Source organism: Hyla sarda, unplaced genomic scaffold (assembly GCF_029499605.1).
Source record: "Hyla sarda isolate aHylSar1 unplaced genomic scaffold, aHylSar1.hap1 scaffold_620, whole genome shotgun sequence".
In the NCBI taxonomy this organism is placed as follows: Eukaryota; Metazoa; Chordata; class Amphibia; order Anura; family Hylidae; genus Hyla; species Hyla sarda.
This window is the reverse complement of record NW_026610635.1, coordinates 34481-59399: the sequence shown is the minus strand read 5'-3', so window position 1 is coordinate 59399 and position 24919 is coordinate 34481. Positions and strand designations below refer to the sequence as shown.

At 46.2% G+C, this 24919-nt stretch overlaps 10 non-coding genes and 1 pseudogene across 10 annotated transcripts; all 11 read right to left on the bottom strand.

Annotated features, from left to right (window-relative positions):
* Positions 1 to 1304: 1304 nt before the first annotated feature.
* LOC130341434 (U2 spliceosomal RNA) lies at positions 1305 to 1495 on the bottom strand. Its single transcript, XR_008881370.1, has one exon. It is a non-coding gene; the product is annotated as a U2 spliceosomal RNA (small nuclear RNA).
* A 2088-nt stretch (positions 1496 to 3583) lies between these two features.
* Positions 3584 to 3774, bottom strand: LOC130341433 (U2 spliceosomal RNA). The gene has a single exon (XR_008881369.1). It is a non-coding gene; the product is annotated as a U2 spliceosomal RNA (small nuclear RNA).
* A 2083-nt stretch (positions 3775 to 5857) lies between these two features.
* On the bottom strand, positions 5858 to 6048 carry LOC130341432 (U2 spliceosomal RNA). The gene has a single exon (XR_008881368.1). It is a non-coding gene; the product is annotated as a U2 spliceosomal RNA (small nuclear RNA).
* A 2080-nt stretch (positions 6049 to 8128) lies between these two features.
* LOC130341431 (U2 spliceosomal RNA) lies at positions 8129 to 8319 on the bottom strand. Its single transcript, XR_008881367.1, has one exon. It is a non-coding gene; the product is annotated as a U2 spliceosomal RNA (small nuclear RNA).
* A 2090-nt stretch (positions 8320 to 10409) lies between these two features.
* LOC130341429 (U2 spliceosomal RNA) lies at positions 10410 to 10600 on the bottom strand. The gene has a single exon (XR_008881366.1). It is a non-coding gene; the product is annotated as a U2 spliceosomal RNA (small nuclear RNA).
* Positions 10601 to 12692: 2092 nt separating this feature from the next.
* On the bottom strand, positions 12693 to 12883 carry LOC130341428 (U2 spliceosomal RNA). The gene has a single exon (XR_008881365.1). It is a non-coding gene; the product is annotated as a U2 spliceosomal RNA (small nuclear RNA).
* Positions 12884 to 14978: 2095 nt separating this feature from the next.
* On the bottom strand, positions 14979 to 15169 carry LOC130341427 (U2 spliceosomal RNA). Its single transcript, XR_008881364.1, has one exon. It is a non-coding gene; the product is annotated as a U2 spliceosomal RNA (small nuclear RNA).
* Positions 15170 to 17251: 2082 nt separating this feature from the next.
* Positions 17252 to 17442, bottom strand: LOC130341425 (U2 spliceosomal RNA). Its single transcript, XR_008881362.1, has one exon. It is a non-coding gene; the product is annotated as a U2 spliceosomal RNA (small nuclear RNA).
* A 2087-nt stretch (positions 17443 to 19529) lies between these two features.
* Positions 19530 to 19720, bottom strand: LOC130341424 (U2 spliceosomal RNA). The gene has a single exon (XR_008881361.1). It is a non-coding gene; the product is annotated as a U2 spliceosomal RNA (small nuclear RNA).
* A 2078-nt stretch (positions 19721 to 21798) lies between these two features.
* On the bottom strand, positions 21799 to 21987 carry LOC130341412 (U2 spliceosomal RNA). The gene has a single exon (XR_008881355.1). It is a non-coding gene; the product is annotated as a U2 spliceosomal RNA (small nuclear RNA).
* A 693-nt stretch (positions 21988 to 22680) lies between these two features.
* On the bottom strand, positions 22681 to 22840 carry LOC130341413 (U2 spliceosomal RNA; annotated as a pseudogene).
* Between the last annotated feature and the right edge of the window lie 2079 nt (positions 22841 to 24919).

The window sequence follows — 24919 nt, the reverse complement described above, 5'->3', positions numbered from 1 at the left end:
CAGCACAGTGCTAAGGCTCCTGGGCCTGGACACAGCAGCGGCTGCAATATCTCAACGGAGAATACGTTTATATCTATGTGTGTGTGTGCGCATATATATATATATATATATATATATATATATATATATATATATTTCTCCGCCGAAATCACTTTTAAACCCATTTCCACCTTTTTTTCCCTTCTCTTCCTCTTACTTTTTTTTCACGTTTTTTTACGTTTTTCTCCTTTTCGCCTCTTTTCTGGGCGTATTATTCTTCTTTTTCTTCTTTTTTTTCGTCTAATGCATACCCCATCAGTGCAGCAATGCTTATTCAATACCGCCAGCAGATGGAGACACTGGGGGATAATTTTCTAAGGATTTATACTGATTTTTCCTGTCTGAATTTGTCGCACAGAAAGTTGCAGGCCAAATATGTGTGACATTTCTGCGACTTTAGCTTCTAGAGCATTTTTACAACATTATACATAGGTGCTGAATACATAAAAAGCGACTGTTCAGCGACAGACAAGTCGCATCGGCTGAAAGTAGGCCAGAATGTCAGTCCATGTTGGAGCAGGTTTAGATACAGTCTAAAGCATAGATCTCAAAGTCTGTGCACAGAATTTAGCAAGGGCCTCGCACCTTCTGATGCATCAGGTAGGTGCACAATAGCATAGCCTAACCCTCTGTACTTTGGTCTATATTGATGCGGGACATAGACAGCCAGCTGATGACCAATCCATTAGTGCAATGGATGGCTGGAAGCATTTGTCTTTGCCTTTGCAATACCACAGAAGCAATGCATGGTCAATGTACAGCAATGACACACCTGTGTGAACAGCCAGGAGACCCCCCCCCCCCCCCCATGTTATGTTACATAGTTACATAGTTAGTACGGTCGAAAAAAGACATATGTCCATCACGTTCAACCAGGGAATTAAGGGGTAGGGGTGTGGCGCGATATTGGGGAAGGGATGAGATTTTATATTTCTTCATAAGCATTAATCTTATTTTGTCAATTAGGAACATTCAGCACCCACCCGCTATCAAGGCAGCTGCCTATCATGTCATGCCCTACCTGCACAGGTGTGCTGGCTACTCAAATGATCCAATTAAGGAGGCCATTTAGTCAGCAGCAGCAGAAGTCCTGTGCCTGGACGCTCCAACAGGGGCCAGACACAAGCAGAAGCAGCAGAAGCAGCAGCAGCACCACCTTTTGTTTTTTGGCTGCAGCAGCAGCAAGGCCCACAGGGCTGGCTAGCTGGCTAGCCAGCAAGCAGGTAGCAATGAAAGTAGGAATCTTTCTTTTTAACCCTGTAAGGGGGTGGTGCACTGTACCCGAAGATACTGCCATATCGGGTCAATGCATAGGGCGACGGAAGCAAGCTTCGAAATCGGCCCCCGTTCTCAAAAATCCATTTAATATATGGTCCCCAGATAGGGGACGTATCAGATATTAAACTGATAAGAACAGATACTACACTTGATCTTAGCCAAAAGGCCGAGAAGCGATAACCGTGAAAGGGGCGGGCCCAACAAGGTCCCCTTCATGGGCACTATCACTGCTTGCTGTCAGGGAGGCTGCCAGACAATTTTCCATGCACACTCTGGGCTGGGGGGCAGTCAACCACCAGTACACACAGCAGAACCTAAACCCATACCATTATTGCTAAGCAGCAAGACAGGGGCCCATTGCACTCCCACGGGGCCTTTTTAAATGCAATCCATAACCCGGATTTGCCAGGAACCCTTCTTACTCCTCCTACTTGCATGTGACACTGGGCTTAGGATCTGCATAGGAAACACACACACAAGCACACACCTACCTTTGTTGCTTGCAGATGCCTCCTTGGCTGTCCCCAAACGGTATCAAACCAACACCCACGGGAAGCTGTAAGCATAGAGGACATGCCTGCACCCCATTGGACTTACCTGTGTGGGTTAAATCCGGGTTATTTGACAACCTATGGCGGTGATGGTTCTGCTCAGGCAGAGCAGTGCTGATGCTCCTCATAAAGCTGTCGCTGCTGTGAAGGTTCTAGGTGACATCACAAATCCCTTTGGTTACATACACAACAAAGCTGGGTTGTTGTTGTTTACACTCTGCAAGGCCTGTGGAAGTGAGTGACATCATAGCACTGTAGTTCTGAGGGTTCAAGATGGATGCAACAATCTCCTGTTGCTTCTATGAAGGCCGTAATAGACGACATCACCAAACAGCTCCATAGTCACATACACAGCAAAGGAGAGATGTTGTTTACACCTAGTGATGTCAGTGGTATTGAGTGACATCACAGCACAGTGCTAAGGCTCCTGGGCCTGGACACAGCAGCGGCTGCAATATCTCAACGGAGAATACGTTTATATCTATGTGTGTGTGTGCGCATATATATATATATATATATATATATATATATATATATATATATATATATATATATTCTCCGCCGAAATCACTTTTAAACCCATTTCCACCTTTTTTTCCCTTCTCTTCCTCTTACTTTTTTTTCACGTTTTTTTACGTTTTTCTCCTTTTCGCCTCTTTTCTGGGCGTATTATTCTTCTTTTTCTTCTTTTTTTTCGTCTAATGCATACCCCATCAGTGCAGCAATGCTTATTCAATACCGCCAGCAGATGGAGACACTGGGGGATAATTTTCTAAGGATTTATACTGATTTTTCCTGTCTGAATTTGTCGCACAGAAAGTTGCAGGCCAAATATGTGTGACATTTCTGCGACTTTAGCTTCTAGAGCATTTTTACAACATTATACATAGGTGCTGAATACATAAAAAGCGACTGTTCAGCGACAGACAAGTCGCATCGGCTGAAAGTAGGCCAGAATGTCAGTCCATGTTGGAGCAGGTTTAGATACAGTCTAAAGCATAGATCTCAAAGTCTGTGCACAGAATTTAGCAAGGGCCTCGCACCTTCTGATGCATCAGGTAGGTGCACAATAGCATAGCCTAACCCTCTGTACTTTGGTCTATATTGATGCGGGACATAGACAGCCAGCTGATGACCAATCCATTAGTGCAATGGATGGCTGGAAGCATTTGTCTTTGCCTTTGCAATACCACAGAAGCAATGCATGGTCAATGTACAGCAATGACACACCTGTGTGAACAGCCAGGAGACCCCCCCCATGTTATGTTACATAGTTACATAGTTAGTACGGTCGAAAAAAGACATATGTCCATCACGTTCAACCAGGGAATTAAGGGGTAGGGGTGTGGCGCGATATTGGGGAAGGGATGAGATTTTATATTTCTTCATAAGCATTAATCTTATTTTGTCAATTAGGAACATTCAGCACCCACCCGCTATCAAGGCAGCTGCCTATCATGTCATGCCCTACCTGCACAGGTGTGCTGGCTACTCAAATGATCCAATTAAGGAGGCCATTTAGTCAGCAGCAGCAGAAGTCCTGTGCCTGGACGCTCCAACAGGGGCCAGACACAAGCAGAAGCAGCAGAAGCAGCAGCAGCACCACCTTTTGTTTTTTGGCTGCAGCAGCAGCAAGGCCCACAGGGCTGGCTAGCTGGCTAGCCAGCAAGCAGGTAGCAATGAAAGTAGGAATCTTTCTTTTTAACCCTGTAAGGGGGTGGTGCACTGTACCCGAAGATACTGCCATATCGGGTCAATGCATAGGGCGACGGAAGCAAGCTTCGAAATCGGCCCCCGTTCTCAAAAATCCATTTAATATATGGTCCCCAGATAGGGGACGTATCAGATATTAAACTGATAAGAACAGATACTACACTTGATCTTAGCCAAAAGGCCGAGAAGCGATAACCGTGAAAGGGGCGGGCCCAACAAGGTCCCCTTCATGGGCACTATCACTGCTTGCTGTCAGGGAGGCTGCCAGACAATTTTCCATGCACACTCTGGGCTGGGGGGCAGTCAACCACCAGTACACACAGCAGAACCTAAACCCATACCATTATTGCTAAGCAGCAAGACAGGGGCCCATTGCACTCCCACAGGGCCTTTTTAAATGCAATCCATAACCCGGATTTGCCAGGAACCCTTCTTACTCCTCCTACTTGCATGTGACACTGGGCTTAGGATCTGCATAGGAAACACACACACAAGCACACACCTACCTTTGTTGCCTGCAGATGCCTCCTTGGCTGTCCCCAAACGGTATCAAACCAACACCCACGGGAAGCTGTAAGCATAGAGGACATGCCTGCACCCCATTGGACTTACCTGTGTGGGTTAAATCCGGGTTATTTGACAACCTATGGCGGTGATGGTTCTGCTCAGGCAGAGCAGTGCTGATGCTCCTCATAAAGCTGTCGCTGCTGTGAAGGTTCTAGGTGACATCACAAATCCCTTTGGTTACATACACAACAAAGCTGGGTTGTTGTTGTTTACACTCTGCAAGGCCTGTGGAAGTGAGTGACATCATAGCACTGTAGTTCTGAGGGTTCAAGATGGATGCAACAATCTCCTGTTGCTTCTATGAAGGCCGTAATAGACGACATCACCAAACAGCTCCATAGTCACATACACAGCAAAGGAGAGATGTTGTTTACACCTAGTGATGTCAGTGGTATTGAGTGACATCACAGCACAGTGCTAAGGCTCCTGGGCCTGGACACAGCAGCGGCTGCAATATCTCAACGGAGAATACGTTTATATCTATGTGTGTGTGTGCGCATATATATATATATATATATATATATATATATATATATATATATTTCTCCGCCGAAATCACTTTTAAACCCATTTCCACCTTTTTTTCCCTTCTCTTCCTCTTACTTTTTTTTCACGTTTTTTTACGTTTTTCTCCTTTTCGCCTCTTTTCTGGGCGTATTATTCTTCTTTTTCTTCTTTTTTTTCGTCTAATGCATACCCCATCAGTGCAGCAATGCTTATTCAATACCGCCAGCAGATGGAGACACTGGGGGATAATTTTCTAAGGATTTATACTGATTTTTCCTGTCTGAATTTGTCGCACAGAAAGTTGCAGGCCAAATATGTGTGACATTTCTGCGACTTTAGCTTCTAGAGCATTTTTACAACATTATACATAGGTGCTGAATACATAAAAAGCGACTGTTCAGCGACAGACAAGTCGCATCGGCTGAAAGTAGGCCAGAATGTCAGTCCATGTTGGAGCAGGTTTAGATACAGTCTAAAGCATAGATCTCAAAGTCTGTGCACAGAATTTAGCAAGGGCCTCGCACCTTCTGATGCATCAGGTAGGTGCACAATAGCATAGCCTAACCCTCTGTACTTTGGTCTATATTGATGCGGGACATAGACAGCCAGCTGATGACCAATCCATTAGTGCAATGGATGGCTGGAAGCATTTGTCTTTGCCTTTGCAATACCACAGAAGCAATGCATGGTCAATGTACAGCAATGACACACCTGTGTGAACAGCCAGGAGACCCCCCCCCCCCCCATGTTATGTTACATAGTTACATAGTTAGTACGGTCGAAAAAAGACATATGTCCATCACGTTCAACCAGGGAATTAAGGGGTAGGGGTGTGGCGCGATATTGGGGAAGGGATGAGATTTTATATTTCTTCATAAGCATTAATCTTATTTTGTCAATTAGGAACATTCAGCACCCACCCGCTATCAAGGCAGCTGCCTATCATGTCATGCCCTACCTGCACAGGTGTGCTGGCTACTCAAATGATCCAATTAAGGAGGCCATTTAGTCAGCAGCAGCAGAAGTCCTGTGCCTGGACGCTCCAACAGGGGCCAGACACAAGCAGAAGCAGCAGAAGCAGCAGCAGCACCACCTTTTGTTTTTTGGCTGCAGCAGCAGCAAGGCCCACAGGGCTGGCTAGCTGGCTAGCCAGCAAGCAGGTAGCAATGAAAGTAGGAATCTTTCTTTTTAACCCTGTAAGGGGGTGGTGCACTGTACCCGAAGATACTGCCATATCGGGTCAATGCATAGGGCGACGGAAGCAAGCTTCGAAATCGGCCCCCGTTCTCAAAAATCCATTTAATATATGGTCCCCAGATAGGGGACGTATCAGATATTAAACTGATAAGAACAGATACTACACTTGATCTTAGCCAAAAGGCCGAGAAGCGATAACCGTGAAAGGGGCGGGCCCAACAAGGTCCCCTTCATGGGCACTATCACTGCTTGCTGTCAGGGAGGCTGCCAGACAATTTTCCATGCACACTCTGGGCTGGGGGGCAGTCAACCACCAGTACACACAGCAGAACCTAAACCCATACCATTATTGCTAAGCAGCAAGACAGGGGCCCATTGCACTCCCACGGGGCCTTTTTAAATGCAATCCATAACCCGGATTTGCCAGGAACCCTTCTTACTCCTCCTACTTGCATGTGACACTGGGCTTAGGATCTGCATAGGAAACACACACACAAGCACACACCTACCTTTGTTGCCTGCAGATGCCTCCTTGGCTGTCCCCAAACGGTATCAAACCAACACCCACGGGAAGCTGTAAGCATAGAGGACATGCCTGCACCCCATTGGACTTACCTGTGTGGGTTAAATCCGGGTTATTTGACAACCTACCTATGGCGGTGATGGTTCTGCTCAGGCAGAGCAGTGCTGATGCTCCTCATAAAGCTGTCGCTGCTGTGAAGGTTCTAGGTGACATCACAAATCCCTTTGGTTACATACACAACAAAGCTGGGTTGTTGTTGTTTACACTCTGCAAGGCCTGTGGAAGTGAGTGACATCATAGCACTGTAGTTCTGAGGGTTCAAGATGGATGCAACAATCTCCTGTTGCTTCTATGAAGGCCGTAATAGACGACATCACCAAACAGCTCCATAGTCACATACACAGCAAAGGAGAGATGTTGTTTACACCTAGTGATGTCAGTGGTATTGAGTGACATCACAGCACAGTGCTAAGGCTCCTGGGCCTGGACACAGCAGCGGCTGCAATATCTCAACGGAGAATACGTTTATATCTATGTGTGTGTGTGCGCATATATATATATATATATATATATATATATATATATATATATATATTTCTCCGCCGAAATCACTTTTAAACCCATTTCCACCTTTTTTTCCCTTCTCTTCCTCTTACTTTTTTTTCACGTTTTTTTACGTTTTTCTCCTTTTCGCCTCTTTTCTGGGCGTATTATTCTTCTTTTTCTTCTTTTTTTTCGTCTAATGCATACCCCATCAGTGCAGCAATGCTTATTCAATACCGCCAGCAGATGGAGACACTGGGGGATAATTTTCTAAGGATTTATACTGATTTTTCCTGTCTGAATTTGTCGCACAGAAAGTTGCAGGCCAAATATGTGTGACATTTCTGCGACTTTAGCTTCTAGAGCATTTTTACAACATTATACATAGGTGCTGAATACATAAAAAGCGACTGTTCAGCGACAGACAAGTCGCATCGGCTGAAAGTAGGCCAGAATGTCAGTCCATGTTGGAGCAGGTTTAGATACAGTCTAAAGCATAGATCTCAAAGTCTGTGCACAGAATTTAGCAAGGGCCTCGCACCTTCTGATGCATCAGGTAGGTGCACAATAGCATAGCCTAACCCTCTGTACTTTGGTCTATATTGATGCGGGACATAGACAGCCAGCTGATGACCAATCCATTAGTGCAATGGATGGCTGGAAGCATTTGTCTTTGCCTTTGCAATACCACAGAAGCAATGCATGGTCAATGTACAGCAATGACACACCTGTGTGAACAGCCAGGAGACCCCCCCCCCCCCCATGTTATGTTACATAGTTACATAGTTAGTACGGTCGAAAAAAGACATATGTCCATCACGTTCAACCAGGGAATTAAGGGGTAGGGGTGTGGCGCGATATTGGGGAAGGGATGAGATTTTATATTTCTTCATAAGCATTAATCTTATTTTGTCAATTAGGAACATTCAGCACCCACCCGCTATCAAGGCAGCTGCCTATCATGTCATGCCCTACCTGCACAGGTGTGCTGGCTACTCAAATGATCCAATTAAGGAGGCCATTTAGTCAGCAGCAGCAGAAGTCCTGTGCCTGGACGCTCCAACAGGGGCCAGACACAAGCAGAAGCAGCAGCAGCACCACCTTTTGTTTTTTGGCTGCAGCAGCAGCAAGGCCCACAGGGCTGGCTAGCTGGCTAGCCAGCAAGCAGGTAGCAATGAAAGTAGGAATCTTTCTTTTTAACCCTGTAAGGGGGTGGTGCACTGTACCCGAAGATACTGCCATATCGGGTCAATGCATAGGGCGACGGAAGCAAGCTTCGAAATCGGCCCCCGTTCTCAAAAATCCATTTAATATATGGTCCCCAGATAGGGGACGTATCAGATATTAAACTGATAAGAACAGATACTACACTTGATCTTAGCCAAAAGGCCGAGAAGCGATAACCGTGAAAGGGGCGGGCCCAACAAGGTCCCCTTCATGGGCACTATCACTGCTTGCTGTCAGGGAGGCTGCCAGACAATTTTCCATGCACACTCTGGGCTGGGGGGCAGTCAACCACCAGTACACACAGCAGAACCTAAACCCATACCATTATTGCTAAGCAGCAAGACAGGGGCCCATTGCACTCCCACGGGGCCTTTTTAAATGCAATCCATAACCCGGATTTGCCAGGAACCCTTCTTACTCCTCCTACTTGCATGTGACACTGGGCTTAGGATCTGCATAGGAAACACACACACAAGCACACACCTACCTTTGTTGCCTGCAGATGCCTCCTTGGCTGTCCCCAAACGGTATCAAACCAACACCCACGGGAAGCTGTAAGCATAGAGGACATGCCTGCACCCCATTGGACTTACCTGTGTGGGTTAAATCCGGGTTATTTGACAACCTATGGCGGTGATGGTTCTGCTCAGGCAGAGCAGTGCTGATGCTCCTCATAAAGCTGTCGCTGCTGTGAAGGTTCTAGGTGACATCACAAATCCCTTTGGTTACATACACAACAAAGCTGGGTTGTTGTTGTTTACACTCTGCAAGGCCTGTGGAAGTGAGTGACATCATAGCACTGTAGTTCTGAGGGTTCAAGATGGATGCAACAATCTCCTGTTGCTTCTATGAAGGCCGTAATAGACGACATCACCAAACAGCTCCATAGTCACATACACAGCAAAGGAGAGATGTTGTTTACACCTAGTGATGTCAGTGGTATTGAGTGACATCACAGCACAGTGCTAAGGCTCCTGGGCCTGGACACAGCAGCGGCTGCAATATCTCAACGGAGAATACGTTTATATCTATGTGTGTGTGTGCGCATATATATATATATATATATATATATATATATATATATATATATATTTCTCCGCCGAAATCACTTTTAAACCCATTTCCACCTTTTTTTCCCTTCTCTTCCTCTTACTTTTTTTTCACGTTTTTTTACGTTTTTCTCCTTTTCGCCTCTTTTCTGGGCGTATTATTCTTCTTTTTCTTCTTTTTTTTCGTCTAATGCATACCCCATCAGTGCAGCAATGCTTATTCAATACCGCCAGCAGATGGAGACACTGGGGGATAATTTTCTAAGGATTTATACTGATTTTTCCTGTCTGAATTTGTCGCACAGAAAGTTGCAGGCCAAATATGTGTGACATTTCTGCGACTTTAGCTTCTAGAGCATTTTTACAACATTATACATAGGTGCTGAATACATAAAAAGCGACTGTTCAGCGACAGACAAGTCGCATCGGCTGAAAGTAGGCCAGAATGTCAGTCCATGTTGGAGCAGGTTTAGATACAGTCTAAAGCATAGATCTCAAAGTCTGTGCACAGAATTTAGCAAGGGCCTCGCACCTTCTGATGCATCAGGTAGGTGCACAATAGCATAGCCTAACCCTCTGTACTTTGGTCTATATTGATGCGGGACATAGACAGCCAGCTGATGACCAATCCATTAGTGCAATGGATGGCTGGAAGCATTTGTCTTTGCCTTTGCAATACCACAGAAGCAATGCATGGTCAATGTACAGCAATGACACACCTGTGTGAACAGCCAGGAGACCCCCCCCCCCCCATGTTATGTTACATAGTTACATAGTTAGTACGGTCGAAAAAAGACATATGTCCATCACGTTCAACCAGGGAATTAAGGGGTAGGGGTGTGGCGCGATATTGGGGAAGGGATGAGATTTTATATTTCTTCATAAGCATTAATCTTATTTTGTCAATTAGGAACATTCAGCACCCACCCGCTATCAAGGCAGCTGCCTATCATGTCATGCCCTACCTGCACAGGTGTGCTGGCTACTCAAATGATCCAATTAAGGAGGCCATTTAGTCAGCAGCAGCAGAAGTCCTGTGCCTGGACGCTCCAACAGGGGCCAGACACAAGCAGAAGCAGAAGCAGCAGAAGCAGCAGCAGCACCACCTTTTGTTTTTTGGCTGCAGCAGCAGCAAGGCCCACAGGGCTGGCTAGCTGGCTAGCCAGCAAGCAGGTAGCAATGAAAGTAGGAATCTTTCTTTTTAACCCTGTAAGGGGGTGGTGCACTGTACCCGAAGATACTGCCATATCGGGTCAATGCATAGGGCGACGGAAGCAAGCTTCGAAATCGGCCCCCGTTCTCAAAAATCCATTTAATATATGGTCCCCAGATAGGGGACGTATCAGATATTAAACTGATAAGAACAGATACTACACTTGATCTTAGCCAAAAGGCCGAGAAGCGATAACCGTGAAAGGGGCGGGCCCAACAAGGTCCCCTTCATGGGCACTATCACTGCTTGCTGTCAGGGAGGCTGCCAGACAATTTTCCATGCACACTCTGGGCTGGGGGGCAGTCAACCACCAGTACACACAGCAGAACCTAAACCCATACCATTATTGCTAAGCAGCAAGACAGGGGCCCATTGCACTCCCACGGGGCCTTTTTAAATGCAATCCATAACCCGGATTTGCCAGGAACCCTTCTTACTCCTCCTACTTGCATGTGACACTGGGCTTAGGATCTGCATAGGAAACACACACACAAGCACACACCTACCTTTGTTGCCTGCAGATGCCTCCTTGGCTGTCCCCAAACGGTATCAAACCAACACCCACGGGAAGCTGTAAGCATAGAGGACATGCCTGCACCCCATTGGACTTACCTGTGTGGGTTAAATCCGGGTTATTTGACAACCTATGGCGGTGATGGTTCTGCTCAGGCAGAGCAGTGCTGATGCTCCTCATAAAGCTGTCGCTGCTGTGAAGGTTCTAGGTGACATCACAAATCCCTTTGGTTACATACACAACAAAGCTGGGTTGTTGTTGTTTACACTCTGCAAGGCCTGTGGAAGTGAGTGACATCATAGCACTGTAGTTCTGAGGGTTCAAGATGGATGCAACAATCTCCTGTTGCTTCTATGAAGGCCGTAATAGACGACATCACCAAACAGCTCCATAGTCACATACACAGCAAAGGAGAGATGTTGTTTACACCTAGTGATGTCAGTGGTATTGAGTGACATCACAGCACAGTGCTAAGGCTCCTGGGCCTGGACACAGCAGCGGCTGCAATATCTCAACGGAGAATACGTTTATATCTATGTGTGTGTGTGCGCATATATATATATATATATATATATATATATATATATATATATATATATATTTCTCCGCCGAAATCACTTTTAAACCCATTTCCACCTTTTTTTCCCTTCTCTTCCTCTTACTTTTTTTTCAAGTTTTTTTACGTTTTTCTCCTTTTCGCCTCTTTTCTGGGCGTATTATTCTTCTTTTTCTTCTTTTTTTTCGTCTAATGCATACCCCATCAGTGCAGCAATGCTTATTCAATACCGCCAGCAGATGGAGACACTGGGGGATAATTTTCTAAGGATTTATACTGATTTTTCCTGTCTGAATTTGTCGCACAGAAAGTTGCAGGCCAAATATGTGTGACATTTCTGCGACTTTAGCTTCTAGAGCATTTTTACAACATTATACATAGGTGCTGAATACATAAAAAGCGACTGTTCAGCGACAGACAAGTCGCATCGGCTGAAAGTAGGCCAGAATGTCAGTCCATGTTGGAGCAGGTTTAGATACAGTCTAAAGCATAGATCTCAAAGTCTGTGCACAGAATTTAGCAAGGGCCTCGCACCTTCTGATGCATCAGGTAGGTGCACAATAGCATAGCCTAACCCTCTGTACTTTGGTCTATATTGATGCGGGACATAGACAGCCAGCTGATGACCAATCCATTAGTGCAATGGATGGCTGGAAGCATTTGTCTTTGCCTTTGCAATACCACAGAAGCAATGCATGGTCAATGTACAGCAATGACACACCTGTGTGAACAGCCAGGAGACCCCCCCCCCCATGTTATGTTACATAGTTACATAGTTAGTACGGTCGAAAAAAGACATATGTCCATCACGTTCAACCAGGGAATTAAGGGGTAGGGGTGTGGCGCGATATTGGGGAAGGGATGAGATTTTATATTTCTTCATAAGCATTAATCTTATTTTGTCAATTAGGAACATTCAGCACCCACCCGCTATCAAGGCAGCTGCCTATCATGTCATGCCCTACCTGCACAGGTGTGCTGGCTACTCAAATGATCCAATTAAGGAGGCCATTTAGTCAGCAGCAGCAGAAGTCCTGTGCCTGGACGCTCCAACAGGGGCCAGACACAAGCAGAAGCAGAAGCAGCAGAAGCAGCAGCAGCACCACCTTTTGTTTTTTGGCTGCAGCAGCAGCAAGGCCCACAGGGCTGGCTAGCTGGCTAGCCAGCAAGCAGGTAGCAATGAAAGTAGGAATCTTTCTTTTTAACCCTGTAAGGGGGTGGTGCACTGTACCCGAAGATACTGCCATATCGGGTCAATGCATAGGGCGACGGAAGCAAGCTTCGAAATCGGCCCCCGTTCTCAAAAATCCATTTAATATATGGTCCCCAGATAGGGGACGTATCAGATATTAAACTGATAAGAACAGATACTACACTTGATCTTAGCCAAAAGGCCGAGAAGCGATAACCGTGAAAGGGGCGGGCCCAACAAGGTCCCCTTCATGGGTACTATCACTGCTTGCTGTCAGGGAGGCTGCCAGACAATTTTCCATGCACACTCTGGGCTGGGGGGCAGTCAACCACCAGTACACACAGCAGAACCTAAACCCATACCATTATTGCTAAGCAGCAAGACAGGGGCCCATTGCACTCCCACGGGGCCTTTTTAAATGCAATCCATAACCCGGATTTGCCAGGAACCCTTCTTACTCCTCCTACTTGCATGTGACACTGGGCTTAGGATCTGCATAGGAAACACACACACAAGCACACACCTACCTTTGTTGCCTGCAGATGCCTCCTTGGCTGTCCCCAAACGGTATCAAACCAACACCCACGGGAAGCTGTAAGCATAGAGGACATGCCTGCACCCCATTGGACTTACCTGTGTGGGTTAAATCCGGGTTATTTGACAACCTATGGCGGTGATGGTTCTGCTCAGGCAGAGCAGTGCTGATGCTCCTCATAAAGCTGTCGCTGCTGTGAAGGTTCTAGGTGACATCACAAATCCCTTTGGTTACATACACAACAAAGCTGGGTTGTTGTTGTTTACACTCTGCAAGGCCTGTGGAAGTGAGTGACATCATAGCACTGTAGTTCTGAGGGTTCAAGATGGATGCAACAATCTCCTGTTGCTTCTATGAAGGCCGTAATAGACGACATCACCAAACAGCTCCATAGTCACATACACAGCAAAGGAGAGATGTTGTTTACACCTAGTGATGTCAGTGGTATTGAGTGACATCACAGCACAGTGCTAAGGCTCCTGGGCCTGGACACAGCAGCGGCTGCAATATCTCAACGGAGAATACGTTTATATCTATGTGTGTGTGTGCGCATATATATATATATATATATATATATATATATATATATATATATATATATATATTTCTCCGCCGAAATCACTTTTAAACCCATTTCCACCTGTTTTTCCCTTCTCTTCCTCTTACTTTTTTTTCACGTTTTTTTACGTTTTTCTCCTTTTCGCCTCTTTTCTGGGCGTATTATTCTTCTTTTTCTTCTTTTTTTTCGTCTAATGCATACCCCATCAGTGCAGCAATGCTTATTCAATACCGCCAGCAGATGGAGACACTGGGGGATAATTTTCTAAGAATTTATACTGATTTTTCCTGTCTGAATTTGTCGCACAGAAAGTTGCAGGCCAAATATGTGTGACATTTCTGCGACTTTAGCTTCTAGAGCATTTTTACAACATTATACATAGGTGCTGAATACATAAAAAGCGACTGTTCAGCGACAGACAAGTCGCATCGGCTGAAAGTAGGCCAGAATGTCAGTCCATGTTGGAGCAGGTTTAGATACAGTCTAAAGCATAGATCTCAAAGTCTGTGCACAGAATTTAGCAAGGGCCTCGCACCTTCTTATGCATCAGGTAGGTGCACAATAGCATAGCCTAACCCTCTGTACTTTGGTCTATATTGATGCGGGACATAGACAGCCAGCTGATGACCAATCCATTAGTGCAATGGATGGCTGGAAGCATTTGTCTTTGCCTTTGCAATACCACAGAAGCAATGCATGGTCAATGTACAGCAATGACACACCTGTGTGAACAGCCAGGAGACCCCCCCCCCATGTTATGTTACATAGTTACATAGTTAGTACGGTCGAAAAAAGACATATGTCCATCACGTTCAACCAGGGAATTAAGGGGTAGGGGTGTGGCGCGATATTGGGGAAGGGATGAGATTTTATATTTCTTCATAAGCATTAATCTTATTTTGTCAATTAGGAACATTCAGCACCCACCCGCTATCAAGGCAGCTGCCTATCATGTCATGCCCTACCTGCACAGGTGTGCTGGCTACTCAAATGATCCAATTAAGGAGGCCATTTAGTCAGCAGCAGCAGAAGTCCTGTGCCTGGACGCTCCAACAGGGGCCAGACACAAGCAGAAGCAGAAGCAGCAGAAGCAGCAGCAGCACCACCTTTTGTTTTTTGGCTGCAGCAGCAGCAAGGCCCACAGGGCTGGCTAGCTGGCTAGCCAGCAAGCAGGTAGCAATGAAAGTAGGAATCTTTCTTTTTAACCCTGTAAGGGGGTGGTGCACTGTACCCGAAGATACTGCCATATCGGGTCAATGCATAGGGCGACGGAAGCAAGCTTCGAAATCGGCCCCCGTTCTCAAAAATCCATTTAATATATGGTCCCCAGATAGGGGACGTATCAGATATTAAACTGATAAGAACAGATACTACACTTGATCTTAGCCAAAAGGCCGAGAAGCGATAACCGTGAAAGGGGCGGGCCCAACAAGGTCCCCTTCATGGGCACTATCACTGCTTGCTGTCAGGGAGGCTGCCAGACAATTTTCCATGCACACTCTGGGCTGGGGGGCAGTCAACCACCAGTACACACAGCAGAACCTAAACCCATACCATTATTGCTAAGCAGCAAGACAGGGGCCCATTGCACTCCCACGGGGCCTTTTTAAATGCAATCCATAACCCGGATTTGCCAGGAACCCTTCTTACTCCTCCTACTTGCATGTGACACTGGGCTTAGGATCTGCATAGGAAACACACACACAAGCACACACCTACCTTTGTTGCCTGCAGATGCCTCCTTGGCTGTCCCCAAACGGTATCAAACCAACACCCACGGGAAGCTGTAAGCATAGAGGACATGCCTGCACCCCATTGGACTTACCTGTGTGGGTTAAATCCGGGTTATTTGACAACCTATGGCGGTGATGGTTCTGCTCAGGCAGAGCAGTGCTGATGCTCCTCATAAAGCTGTCGCTGCTGTGAAGGTTCTAGGTGACATCACAAATCCCTTTGGTTACATACACAACAAAGCTGGGTTGTTGTTGTTTACACTCTGCAAGGCCTGTGGAAGTGAGTGACATCATAGCACTGTAGTTCTGAGGGTTCAAGATGGATGCAACAATCTCCTGTTGCTTCTATGAAGGCCGTAATAGACGACATCACCAAACAGCTCCATAGTCACATACACAGCAAAGGAGAGATGTTGTTTACACCTAGTGATGTCAGTGGTATTGAGTGACATCACAGCACAGTGCTAAGGCTCCTGGGCCTGGACACAGCAGCGGCTGCAATATCTCAACGGAGAATACGTTTATATCTATGTGTGTGTGTGCGCATATATATATATATATATATATATATATATATATATATATATTTCTCCGCCGAAATCACTTTTAAACCCATTTCCACCTTTTTTTCCCTTCTCTTCCTCTTACTTTTTTTTCACGTTTTTTTACGTTTTTCTCCTTTTCGCCTCTTTTCTGGGCGTATTATTCTTCTTTTTCTTCTTTTTTTTCGTCTAATGCATACCCCATCAGTGCAGCAATGCTTATTCAATACCGCCAGCAGATGGAGACACTGGGGGATAATTTTCTAAGGATTTATACTGATTTTTCCTGTCTGAATTTGTCGCACAGAAAGTTGCAGGCCAATGTGTGACATTTCTGCGACTTTAGCTTCTAGAGCATTTTTACAACATTATACATAGGTGCTGAATACATAAAAAGCGACTGTTCAGCGACAGACAAGTCGCATCGGCTGAAAGTAGGCCAGAATGTCAGTCCATGTTGGAGCAGGTTTAGATACAGTCTAAAGCATAGATCTCAAAGTCTGTGCACAGAATTTAGCAAGGGCCTCGCACCTTCTGATGCATCAGGTAGGTGCACAATAGCATAGCCTAACCCTCTGTACTTTGGTCTATATTGATGCGGGACATAGACAGCCAGCTGATGACCAATCCATTAGTGCAATGGATGGCTGGAAGCATTTGTCTTTGCCTTTGCAATACCACAGAAGCAATGCATGGTCAATGTACAGCAATGACACACCTGTGTGAACAGCCAGGAGACCCCCCCCCCCCATGTTATGTTACATAGTTACATAGTTAGTACGGTCGAAAAAAGACATATGTCCATCACGTTCAACCAGGGAATTAAGGGGTAGGGGTGTGGCGCGATATTGGGGAAGGGATGAGATTTTATATTTCTTCATAAGCATTAATCTTATTTTGTCAATTAGGAACATTCAGCACCCACCCGCTATCAAGGCAGCTGCCTATCATGTCATGCCCTACCTGCACAGGTGTGCTGGCTACTCAAATGATCCAATTAAGGAGGCCATTTAGTCAGCAGCAGCAGAAGTCCTGTGCCTGGACGCTCCAACAGGGGCCAGACACAAGCAGAAGCAGAAGCAGCAGAAGCAGCAGCAGCACCACCTTTTGTTTTTTGGCTGCAGCAGCAGCAAGGCCCACAGGGCTGGCTAGCTGGCTAGCCAGCAAGCAGGTAGCAATGAAAGTAGGAATCTTTCTTTTTAACCCTGTAAGGGGGTGGTGCACTGTACCCGAAGATACTGCCATATCGGGTCAATGCATAGGGCGACGGAAGCAAGCTTCGAAATCGGCCCCCGTTCTCAAAAATCCATTTAATATATGGTCCCCAGATAGGGGACGTATCAGATATTAAACTGATAAGAACAGATACTACACTTGATCTTAGCCAAAAGGCCGAGAAGCGATAACCGTGAAAGGGGCGGGCCCAACAAGGTCCCCTTCATGGGCACTATCACTGCTTGCTGTCAGGGAGGCTGCCAGACAATTTTCCATGCACACTCTGGGCTGGGGGGCAGTCAACCACCAGTACACACAGCAGAACCTAAACCCATACCATTATTGCTAAGCAGCAAGACAGGGGCCCATTGCACTCCCACGGGGCCTTTTTAAATGCAATCCATAACCCGGATTTGCCAGGAACCCTTCTTACTCCTCCTACTTGCATGTGACACTGGGCTTAGGATCTGCATAGGAAACACACACACAAGCACACACCTACCTTTGTTGCCTGCAGATGCCTCCTTGGCTGTCCCCAAACGGTATCAAACCAACACCCACGGGAAGCTGTAAGCATAGAGGACATGCCTGCACCCCATTGGACTTACCTGTGTGGGTTAAATCCGGGTTATTTGACAACCTATGGCGGTGATGGTTCTGCTCAGGCAGAGCAGTGCTGATGCTCCTCATAAAGCTGTCGCTGCTGTGAAGGTTCTAGGTGACATCACAAATCCCTTTGGTTACATACACAACAAAGCTGGGTTGTTGTTGTTTACACTCTGCAAGGCCTGTGGAAGTGAGTGACATCATAGCACTGTAGTTCTGAGGGTTCAAGATGGATGCAACAATCTCCTGTTGCTTCTATGAAGGCCGTAATAGACGACATCACCAAACAGCTCCATAGTCACATACACAGCAAAGGAGAGATGTTGTTTACACCTAGTGATGTCAGTGGTATTGAGTGACATCACAGCACAGTGCTAAGGCTCCTGGGCCTGGACACAGCAGCGGCTGCAATATCTCAACGGAGAATACGTTTATATCTATGTGTGTGTGTGCGCATATATATATATATATATATATATATATATATATATATATATATATTCTCCGCCGAAATCACTTTTAAACCCATTTCCACCTTTTTTTCCCTTCTCTTCCTCTTACTTTTTTTTCACGTTTTTTTACGTTTTTCTCCTTTTCGCCTCTTTTCTGGGCGTATTATTCTTCTTTTTCTTCTTTTTTTTCGTCTAATGCATACCCCATCAGTGCAGCAATGCTTATTCAATACCGCCAGCAGATGGAGACACTGGGGGATAATTTTCTAAGGATTTATACTGATTTTTCCTGTCTGAATTTGTCGCACAGAAAGTTGCAGGCCAAATATGTGTGACATTTCTGCGACTTTAGCTTCTAGAGCATTTTTACAACATTATACATAGGTGCTGAATACATAAAAAGCGACTGTTCAGCGACAGACAAGTCGCATCGGCTGAAAGTAGGCCAGAATGTCAGTCCATGTTGGAGCAGGTTTAGATACAGTCTAAAGCATAGATCTCAAAGTCTGTGCACAGAATTTAGCAAGGGCCTCGCACCTTCTGATGCATCAGGTAGGTGCACAATAGCATAGCCTAACCCTCTGTACTTTGGTCTATATTGATGCGGGACATAGACAGCCAGCTGATGACCAATCCATTAGTGCAATGGATGGCTGGAAGCATTTGTCTTTGCCTTTGCAATACCACAGAAGCAATGCATGGTCAATGTACAGCAATGACACACCTGTGTGAACAGCCAGGAGACCCCCCCCCCCATGTTATGTTACATAGTTACATAGTTAGTACGGTCGAAAAAAGACATATGTCCATCACGTTCAACCAGGGAATTAAGGGGTAGGGGTGTGGCGCGATATTGGGGAAGGGATGAGATTTTATATTTCTTCATAAGCATTAATCTTATTTTGTCAATTAGGAACATTCAGCACCCACCCGCTATCAAGGCAGCTGCCTATCATGTCATGCCCTACCTGCACAGGTGTGCTGGCTACTCAAATGATCCAATTAAGGAGGCCATTTAGTCAGCAGCAGCAGAAGTCCTGTGCCTGGACGCTCCAACAGGGGCCAGACACAAGCAGAAGCAGAAGCAGCAGAAGCAGCAGCAGCACCACCTTTTGTTTTTTGGCTGCAGCAGCAGCAAGGCCCACAGGGCTGGCTAGCTGGCTAGCCAGCAAGCAGGTAGCAATGAAAGTAGGAATCTTTCTTTTTAACCCTGTAAGGGGGTGGTGCACTGTACCCGAAGATACTGCCATATCGGGTCAATGCATAGGGCGACGGAAGCAAGCTTCGAAATCGGCCCCCGTTCTCAAAAATCCATTTAATATATGGTCCCCAGATAGGGGACGTATCAGATATTAAACTGATAAGAACAGATACTACACTTGATCTTAGCCAAAAGGCCGAGAAGCGATAACCGTGAAAGGGGCGGGCCCAACAAGGTCCCCTTCATGGGCACTATCACTGCTTGCTGTCAGGGAGGCTGCCAGACAATTTTCCATGCACACTCTGGGCTGGGGGGCAGTCAACCACCAGTACACACAGCAGAACCTAAACCCATACCATTATTGCTAAGCAGCAAGACAGGGGCCCATTGCACTCCCACGGGGCCTTTTTAAATGCAATCCATAACCCGGATTTGCCAGGAACCCTTCTTACTCCTCCTACTTGCATGTGACACTGGGCTTAGGATCTGCATAGGAAACACACACACAAGCACACACCTACCTTTGTTGCCTGCAGATGCCTCCTTGGCTGTCCCCAAACGGTATCAAACCAACACCCACGGGAAGCTGTAAGCATAGAGGACATGCCTGCACCCCATTGGACTTACCTGTGTGGGTTAAATCCGGGTTATTTGACAACCTATGGCGGTGATGGTTCTGCTCAGGCAGAGCAGTGCTGATGCTCCTCATAAAGCTGTCGCTGCTGTGAAGGTTCTAGGTGACATCACAAATCCCTTTGGTTACATACACAACAAAGCTGGGTTGTTGTTGTTTACACTCTGCAAGGCCTGTGGAAGTGAGTGACATCATAGCACTGTAGTTCTGAGGGTTCAAGATGGATGCAACAATCTCCTGTTGCTTCTATGAAGGCCGTAATAGACGACATCACCAAACAGCTCCATAGTCACATACACAGCAAAGGAGAGATGTTGTTTACACCTAGTGATGTCAGTGGTATTGAGTGACATCACAGCACAGTGCTAAGGCTCCTGGGCCTGGACACAGCAGCGGCTGCAATATCTCAACGGAGAATACGTTTATATCTATGTGTGTGTGTGCGCATATATATATATATATATATATATATATATATATATTCTCCGCCGAAATCACTTTTAAACCCATTTCCACCTTTTTTTCCCTTCTCTTCCTCTTACTTTTTTTTCACGTTTTTTTACGTTTTTCTCCTTTTCGCCTCTTTTCTGGGCGTATTATTCTTCTTTTTCTTCTTTTTTTTCGTCTAATGCATACCCCATCAGTGCAGCAATGCTTATTCAATACCGCCAGCAGATGGAGACACTGGGGGATAATTTTCTAAGGATTTATACTGATTTTTCCTGTCTGAATTTGTCGCACAGAAAGTTGCAGGCCAAATATGTGTGACATTTCTGCGACTTTAGCTTCTAGAGCATTTTTACAACATTATACATAGGTGCTGAATACATAAAAAGCGACTGTTCAGCGACAGACAAGTCGCATCGGCTGAAAGTAGGCCAGAATGTCAGTCCATGTTGGAGCAGGTTTAGATACAGTCTAAAGCATAGATCTCAAAGTCTGTGCACAGAATTTAGCAAGGGCCTCGCACCTTCTGATGCATCAGGTAGGTGCACAATAGCATAGCCTAACCCTCTGTACTTTGGTCTATATTGATGCGGGACATAGACAGCCAGCTGATGACCAATCCATTAGTGCAATGGATGGCTGGAAGCATTTGTCTTTGCCTTTGCAATACCACAGAAGCAATGCATGGTCAATGTACAGCAATGACACACCTGTGTGAACAGCCAGGAGACCCCCCCCCCCCATGTTATGTTACATAGTTACATAGTTAGTACGGTCGAAAAAAGACATATGTCCATCACGTTCAACCAGGGAATTAAGGGGTAGGGGTGTGGCGCGATATTGGGGAAGGGATGAGATTTTATATTTCTTCATAAGCATTAATCTTATTTTGTCAATTAGGAACATTCAGCACCCACCCGCTATCAAGGCAGCTGCCTATCATGTCATGCCCTACCTGCACAGGTGTGCTGGCTACTCAAATGATCCAATTAAGGAGGCCATTTAGTCAGCAGCAGCAGAAGTCCTGTGCCTGGACGCTCCAACAGGGGCCAGACACAAGCAGAAGCAGAAGCAGCAGAAGCAGCAGCAGCACCACCTTTTGTTTTTTGGCTGCAGCAGCAGCAAGGCCCACAGGGCTGGCTAGCTGGCTAGCCAGCAAGCAGGTAGCAATGAAAGTAGGAATCTTTCTTTTTAACCCTGTAAGGGGGTGGTGCACTGTACCCGAAGATACTGCCATATCGGGTCAATGCATAGGGCGACGGAAGCAAGCTTCGAAATCGGCCCCCGTTCTCAAAAATCCATTTAATATATGGTCCCCAGATAGGGGACGTATCAGATATTAAACTGATAAGAACAGATTTTTTTTTTTTTTTTTTTTTTTTTTTAAAGCCGAGGAACGTGCTTTCGATTCACCCAAAGTGCAAGAAAAAGTGCAAACGTGTTACACTAAAAAAAAGTGCACAAAGGATGCGGTCTATCGCAAGCCCTTCTCCGATAGGAGAGAGGCCCCCCAACAAACCTTACCCTTCACCTCCGGACCAAAAGGTACCTGCGAGGTTCCAGGTTCGATGTCCCTTTTCGCCGAAGCTACTAGGGGACCACAAATGCTCCCGGCATCCCCCTTGGCGTTAGCCAAGGTATCTGCCCGCAGAGCCGATTACGGTAGGTACCCTGCCAAAGCAGGAGTACCCGGGGTGTTTGCAGGGAGGTGCGGAACCTAATGGCCACACACACCTCCCCTAGACCGCCAGGAGGGACACCCAGAAGGGCTACCGCATCCTGACCAATCCTGTGAACACACAACACGCAAAAAGTGACACAGTGAGACAAAAAAGAAATAAATAAGTGAATGTGTGCAGATATACTGCCCGGACATCCGGCCGGATCTATAAAAATTTCTCTGATCCTAGCCAGAAGGCCGGGAATCAAGAGGTGAGTGCCACAAGGTGAAGAGATTATGGTGCCCGTGCTTCAACTCAGTGAGCCTATTCTCCCAGTGAGTTTCGGCACCTCGGGGTCACCACTCCCCGAGGCACAAAAGTACCTCGGCTCTAGACCCTCTCAGCCTCATGGCGAGACCCGGAGGGAACAGGTCACATCGGGGCAGCCGTCGAGCTGATTCCTCAGAACCAACCCCGGAAAGCCCTGGTACACCTGCATCCTCCATGCAGCACCCATCCCCACCAGCATGAAAACTGATAAGAACAGATACTACACTTGATCTTAGCCAAAAGGCCGAGAAGCGATAACCGTGAAAGGGGCGGGCCCAACAAGGTCCCCTTCATGGGCACTATCACTGCTTGCTGTCAGGGAGGCTGCCAGACAATTTTCCATGCACACTCTGGGCTGGGGGGCAGTCAACCACCAGTACACACAGCAGAACCTAAACCCATACCATTATTGCTAAGCAGCAAGACAGGGGCCCATTGCACTCCCACGGGGCCTTTTTAAATGCAATCCATAACCCGGATTTGCCAGGAACCCTTCTTACTCCTCCTACTTGCATGTGACACTGGGCTTAGGATCTGCATAGGAAACACACACACAAGCACACACCTACCTTTGTTGCCTGCAGATGCCTCCTTGGCTGTCCCCAAACGGTATCAAACCAACACCCACGGGAAGCTGTAAGCATAGAGGACATGCCTGCACCCCATTGGACTTACCTGTGTGGGTTAAATCCGGGTTATTTGACAACCTATGGCGGTGATGGTTCTGCTCAGGCAGAGCAGTGCTGATGCTCCTCATAAAGCTGTCGCTGCTGTGAAGGTTCTAGGTGACATCACAAATCCCTTTGGTTACATACACAACAAAGCTGGGTTGTTGTTGTTTACACTCTGCAAGGCCTGTGGAAGTGAGTGACATCATAGCACTGTAGTTCTGAGGGTTCAAGATGGATGCAACAATCTCCTGTTGCTTCTATGAAGGCCGTAATAGACGACATCACCAAACAGCTCCATAGTCACATACACAGCAAAGGAGAGATGTTGTTTACACCTAGTGATGTCAGTGGTATTGAGTGACATCACAGCACAGTGCTAAGGCTCCTGGGCCTGGACACAGCAGCGGCTGCAATATCTCAACGGAGAATACGTTTATATCTATGTGTGTGTGTGCGCATATATATATATATATATATATATATATATATATATATATATATATTCTCCGCCGAAATCACTTTTAAACCCATTTCCACCTTTTTTTCCCTTCTCTTCCTCTTACTTTTTTTTCACGTTTTTTTACGTTTTTCTCCTTTTCGCCTCTTTTCTGGGCGTATTATTCTTCTTTTTCTTCTTTTTTTTCGTCTAATGCATACCCCATCAGTGCAGCAATGCTTATTCAATACCGCCAGCAGATGGAGACACTGGGGGATAATTTTCTAAGGATTTATACTGATTTTTCCTGTCTGAATTTGTCGCACAGAAAGTTGCAGGCCAAATATGTGTGACATTTCTGCGACTTTAGCTTCTAGAGCATTTTTACAACATTATACATAGGTGCTGAATACATAAAAAGCGACTGTTCAGCGACAGACAAGTCGCATCGGCTGAAAGTAGGCCAGAATGTCAGTCCATGTTGGAGCAGGTTTAGATACAGTCTAAAGCATAGATCTCAAAGTCTGTGCACAGAATTTAGCAAGGGCCTCGCACCTTCTGATGCATCAGGTAGGTGCACAATAGCATAGCCTAACCCTCTGTACTTTGGTCTATATTGATGCGGGACATAGACAGCCAGCTGATGACCAATCCATTAGTGCAATGGATGGCTGGAAGCATTTGTCTTTGCCTTTGCAATACCACAGAAGCAATGCATGGTCAATGTACAGCAATGACACACCTGTGTGAACAGCCAGGAGACCCCCCCCCCCCATGTTATGTTACATAGTTACATAGTTAGTACGGTCGAAAAAAGACATATGTCCATCACGTTCAACCAGGGAATTAAGGGGTAGGGGTGTGGCGCGATATTGGGGAAGGGATGAGATTTTATATTTCTTCATAAGCATTAATCTTATTTTGTCAATTAGGAACATTCAGCACCCACCCGCTATCAAGGCAGCTGCCTATCATGTCATGCCCTACCTGCACAGGTGTGCTGGCTACTCAAATGATCCAATTAAGGAGGCCATTTAGTCAGCAGCAGCAGAAGTCCTGTGCCTGGACGCTCCAACAGGGGCCAGACACAAGCAGAAGCAGAAGCAGCAGAAGCAGCAGCAGCACCACCTTTTGTTTTTTGGCTGCAGCAGCAGCAAGGCCCACAGGGCTGGCTAGCTGGCTAGCCAGCAAGCAGGTAGCAATGAAAGTAGGAATCTTTCTTTTTAAC